Source organism: Doryrhamphus excisus, linkage group LG8 (genome assembly GCF_037039965.1).
Source record: "Doryrhamphus excisus strain RoL-2023G ecotype Guam linkage group LG8, RoL_Dexc_Guam_v1.1, whole genome shotgun sequence".
Taxonomy (NCBI): domain Eukaryota; kingdom Metazoa; phylum Chordata; class Actinopteri; order Syngnathiformes; family Syngnathidae; genus Doryrhamphus; species Doryrhamphus excisus.
This window is the reverse complement of record NC_136364.1, coordinates 16,587,351-16,593,480: the sequence shown is the minus strand read 5'-3', so window position 1 is coordinate 16,593,480 and position 6,130 is coordinate 16,587,351.

The window sequence follows — 6,130 nt, the reverse complement described above, 5'->3', positions numbered from 1 at the left end:
AAATGACCGTTTTGTGAGAATGTATACCTATTGTAATACAATGTCAATTTAATTTAGTCAATGTAAATTTACATTTAGTAATAATTTCTGATAAGCATAGTAATTAACAGGTTAGGTCTGCAAATGAGTACATGACAAGTGAATTATTAGTACATTATAATACATTGTAGTTTTACACCCCTACAACCTAAAACCACTAATAAATATTCTTTTTACTGGTCTTGGAAAACTGAAGGTCCTCCTGGGAAAAGATAAACACACATTTGGACTTTGCCTTTAAGTTTTAATAAATACTGTCTTAGGGTATTTAATGATGATCAGGAGGGAGAAATAGACAATGTATTCGGTAGAGGTAGCTTAGTACAGGATTTTAAAGTGAGAGGCGGAGGCCCAACAGCTTAAGAAGTCATTTTTTCATATTTACAGCTGACAACGTCATTTGTTTAAAAAAATGAGGTGGAAAAGAGTTTCTTCTAGCACCTAGGTTCTCAAAGTGGGGTAAACCAATTGTCATAGGGGATACGTGAATAAAAATCAAAACAATTAGCGCCTAACAATCACAATTACGAGTGCACTTGAACGCGTCACGCACGAGGCCAGCAGTACAAGAAGGAGGTAGCGTGAAGTTCGTTGCTCCTGCGTGCATCATATGAAGAAATGAGTAAGTTTGGCGATTATATTGTACATTAAGAGTGTTTCATTTTGAATATATTATTTATATTGAGTGTTCCTATGAATCTCCATGACGCAGCGGTGAAAAACTGGCACTGTGAGATTGCATTATATATGCAATCAACCAAAACAAGCAGTCAGCCTGTTGAGAAGCTACTCAACAGCAGCTGGCGTGGAGGAGTGGTTTCCGCACTATATTAGTGTAACAGTTTAATTTGGTGTACATTGATTGGTCATACCTGGAGAGTGGGCGGGTGCATGGATGACGTCAAAGAAATGCGACAGTAGTAGGGTGGTTGGCGGTTTTTTTTGTTGGCTGTGTTGTGTTCAATAAACGAAGCCCACACATTATCTCGAGTTCTTTAGTTTTTGTCCAAAAAGAGCGATTATGTTCGCCGTATTGCTACAGTAGTATTAATGAGCAGAGGAAACATACTTTCAAGAAGTGAAGGAACCTTCCAAAGACGGATAATATATGACGCAGTTTAAAAAATGTAAGAAATACCTCTCTGCTGCAAGTTGAATACAACTGTGCTATCATAACCCTGGATTCTGACTTTATGCTGTCTTTACAGGATGTATTTCTATAACAAAAATATTTTATATATAAGTAGGTCAGGTAACAGAATGAGGCTTTTGTTAACTGACCTGTGGTCTGAGCAATTTTGCCATTAAATTAATATTGCAATGTTCTTGCTTCATGTTCTGCTGGTTGTTAAAAGAAGTTCTAACCTGAACATTGCTCCTAACTACTCCATGATTGCTCCCCTACTGTGCTATCTCTCTGTGCTCTTTCACCGTCAGCTATACAGTAGTATGTGACCTTGCTCTCTGCTACTACTACTTGTTTAGCAGTGATTTGTCTTCGGACAAGTGAGTCCCAGCAGGCCCCCACAATATGTGCACACCCGACACGTGTGGAGCTGAACGACCAGGCCGATCACTCCTGGGGCACTGCTGTAATGAATGGGCCTTCCGTTGTATTTGTCAAGATTCATGGGTACTGCTCCTACGGGCCAGAGGTATTTGCTTATGAGGGCATGCTGCAGTCCAAACTGGGGATTTTGTGTTGACCGACACAGCAGGGCTTGTCTTTATCTACAGTACTGCTGACACTTGTACAAGTGTTGGAAGAGAAGAAGATTGCATGATAGTACAGGTGGCTGCAATTTTAAGATGCATCTAGCAGTACTTTGTATGTGTATACAGTCTTCCTCTCGCTATATCACGATTCCAATTTTGAGGCTTGAAATGTAATTGGATTGGTTGGGCTGCACGGTGAACGAGTGGTTAGCACGCAGACCTCACAGCTAGGAGACCTGAGTTCAATCCCACCCTCGGCCATCTCTGTGTGGCGTTTGCATGTTCTCCCCCCGTGCATGTGTGGGTTTTCTCCGGTTTCCTCCCACATTCCAAAAACATGCTAGGTTAATTGGCGACTCCAAATTGTCCATAGGTATGAATGTGAGTGTGAATGGTTGTTTGTCTATATGTGCCCTGTGATTGGCTGGCCACCAGCCTCTTGCCCGAAGACAGCTGGGATAGGCTCCAGCACCCCCGCGACTCTCGTGAAGATAAGTGGTAGAAAATGAATGAATGAATGAATAATATTAATGGGGGGCTGCACGGCGTGCGAGTGGTTAGCACGCAGGCCTCACAGCAAGGAGACCTGAGTTCAATTCCACCCTCGGCCATCTCTGTGTGGAGTTTGCATGCTCTCCCCATGCGTGCATGGGTTTCCTCCCACGGTCCAAAAACATGCTAGGTTAATTGGCGACTCCAAATTGTCCATAAGTATGAATGTGAGTGTGAATGGTTGTTTGTATATATTTGCCCTGTGATTGGCTGGCGACCGGTCCAGGGTGTACCCCGCCTCTCGCCTGAAGACAGCTGGGATAGGCTCCAGCACCCCCTGCGACCCTCGTGAGGATAAGCGGTAGAAAATGAATAAATGTATGTTAATAGTCTGCTTGGTGATGATTGTTTAGGTTTTCATGGCATATACCATTATCATGTGGATGATGCTTCTCATTAGGGTGCATTAGCCTATCCAAGCTGACGTCCTGGACTGTTCAACAGCCAATCACAGGACACACTCACGCCTATTACGTTGAATCTCCACTTTCCCAAACATGCATTCAAACCCAGATCTCTTGACTAGTCAGTCGACGTGCTAATTACAGATGCTTGATATCATGACAGTAGATTATGTGACTTTTACTGTAATGCCAATTTATTGTAAACCCAATTAAAGTCATTAAAGAAAAAAAATCATGACAAATGGTAAACTATTTTAACATGTCTTACCAACTGCAACAATACAATTCGGAGAGTGGCACATTTGTATGCGGCACAAACATCTGTACAAAAACAAAGCGCAAAGTATAAAACACTGGACTCATAAACCAGTAGAATTATACTGCCCTGACATATAAACCGAATATTTAATGAAAATCGGCGTCTTATATTTGGGTCAATACAGTAACTGCAAGGTAAATACAAGGCTAACAAGCAGCCCTTGATGAATGTATTTCAATTGAGATATGTAAAGTGAAAAGATCATGTGTGTGTGTGCTTTGAGTTCAAGCACGTCTGTGTGATCTAGTGTGTGTCTTGACTCTAATTTACATATGGACGAATGATGATCGTAGTGGGACATGTCCTGCAGCCGTTTTTTATTTTTTAGAAGACCAGAATCAGCACCACAGGGGCGTCCTGAATGGTGCCAGTAGAATAATTTTCACATCCTCATTACATTGAAGAAGGGAAAGAAAGAAATAAAAGAGCACACATCAAAGGTTTAGCACTACCAGAGTAGAAATTACTATTCCTCGTATGGTGTCCAATATGAAAATAACTTTGAAGTTTCGGTGTTAGTCTTTTGTAAATCCCCACAAAGGAACTGACGAGATCTGCAGGTCGTCATTGTGCGCGTACACTTGTGCGGGTGACCTTGTCAAAGGGAGGTTCTCTTTAATCCGGTTGCTCTGTGTTCTCTTCAGTGGGGTGTTCTGGGTTGACAACAACATGTAATTAGACTGCCAGCCCCTTGACTTAGGGATAAACTGACAGTTTGTTAGGTATAGCGTGTCCCTCGCCACATCACGGTTGAAGTTTTGCAGCTTCACACGAGCATATTTTTATATTTTTTCTAAAATATTGTTTCGTGGTTGAATACAGCCTATTAGTTGAAAAAAGTATGCTTATTTAAGCAAATTTGGACTGTTTTGTTGAGCATTATAACGCAAGAAAACTAGTTAATATGAGCTAGCTAACAATGCACGTCATTGGGACACAGCTATTTGTTGTTTGTTCTGAGCTTTTTTTTATTTACATGAGGATTATTGTATTTTCCGGACTATAAGTCACACTTTTTTTCACAAGTTGGCTGTTCCTGCGACTTATACTGGGATTGAACTCAGGTCTCCTAGCTTTGGGGGCTGCGCGCTAACCACCCAGCTGTCGTTATTATTAAAATGAATACTTAATAAGAAGCCTAATAAAAAGGTTTCTGGCTGCACGGTGGGCGAGTGGTTAGCGCGCAGACCTCACACCTAGGAGACCAGGGTTCAATTCCACCCTCGGCCATCTCTGTGTGGGGTTTGCATGTTCTTACCGTGCATGCATGGGTTTTCTCCGGGTACTCCGGTTTCCTCCCACATTCCATACTCCAGAGCGACTTATAAATGAAAAAACTGTTTATGTTACATAAACACTGGACACCTTTTCTGTTTGTGTTTATTTTTTTGTATAGCTGAATAACCATTGTGTTAGCATATTGAGCACATGAGGATTTGTTTTATTTGATGTGAATACCTTAGCTTGTCGGATTATGTATATTATATTACGTAATATGAGTGTGAAGATGACTATAGGGTTGTTATTTCATGTCTAGAGGCTCTACAGTTAGACACTCATAAGCAGGATTTTTATACTTAATTTCTGAATAAGGAATTCTACTTATTATAGAAATTTGTTATCACGGCCGTGTCTGGAACCGATTAAACACAATAAATGAGAGATTTGGATTATGGATGAAGGATTATGGTGTTATATGTTATACTAATATTTTCTATGTATTCCATAAATACTGTATTTTCTCAAAATCTGTGCCATTGATTTAGTCAACTGCATAGAGAGAGAGGCCAAATGCATTTTTTTAAAAACATTATTTGTTAATAATTTTCACCAATCGATAATAATGCTTAAATGTTCAGTGTCCACTGAGTGAAATTCCGACAGATATATTTTATGCGGAGTGGTTTTCCGGTACTGGGGAATGGAAAATAGGAATATTTGAGGGAATATGATGCATATATTTGCATAATAACCCGTATGAAGGAAGGAATTTATTGCAAGGACGTTCCTTTATATGGGGTTGAATGATAGATTGTGGTCATTTTTGTGCTTTTGGCACATCATTCCTTTTAGTGTTGCCAGCCTGTCCACTTCACACTTATAGCCCCCATAGTCAGAGTTTTGGATTATTATGGTTACATAAGCAGGCCTAGTTGGTGCTATGTGTCATATTTCTGTTCATATTTAATTGTTTAACAATTCCGCGTGCTTCAGGCCAGTGTGCAGCGGGGGAAAGCTGCTACATGACTCATCCGTTATGTATTTTTCCTCCCTACTTTGTACACTGCAGTTAGTTAGGAAATGTATGTTATAGCATTTCCATCATTACCCCACGTTGGCACCGGATGAGGGGGGTTGGTTGCATATCATCTGGGAGTGCAGTAGGAGTCCTCGTAGAACTCATTGTGACGTGTTTACTTGGAAGTTATGCCAAGCGAGGTCTTGTTTTGGAAAAGAAGATCCGCGCGCCGTCACATTTTTTCTCCCGGGGATACAGATTATATCTCCATGTCAAGTAGCATCCCCCCCCCCACTCTGCCCCTTTGAGGGGAGTCCATAGCCTCAGGCCCCCAGTCTACAAAATGTCTCAGTGGTTCAGCCCCCTTGATGCTCTGATTGATGTAGCGCGGTGACACAGTCATTTTCTCTGGCGCAGTAACACTATTTCACATTTACACAGTGCAACCCCCCCCCCCCCCCCCCAACCTCCACCGCCATTCAGCTGGAGAGTTACTGGTGTCTTTACTTACAGTAAAAGAGGAAGAGCGGCAGGGTTAATGACACAGTGTCTGCACTGACAGCCCTGCGCAATTCCTGTCTGAGATGCTAGTTTGAAGTCTCTTCAGTGAACCTTGAAGACACGACTCCATCTAAAGTCTTGTTGCTGTGAATCCTAAAGCTGTATTATTAATAATGGGATTTTTCTCGACTGGTTTTATTCCAGTTCCTTCAAATATGCTCCTCCGCTCACATGATTATTTCCTTAAAGGTGTTTCAGGAGACACGGCCTGCTTTGGGATGTAAAACTGATTCCACCCAAAAGTAATTGGGGCAATGTGGAAAAAACATCAAAACACAAAGATGTGCAAACTCCATTTCA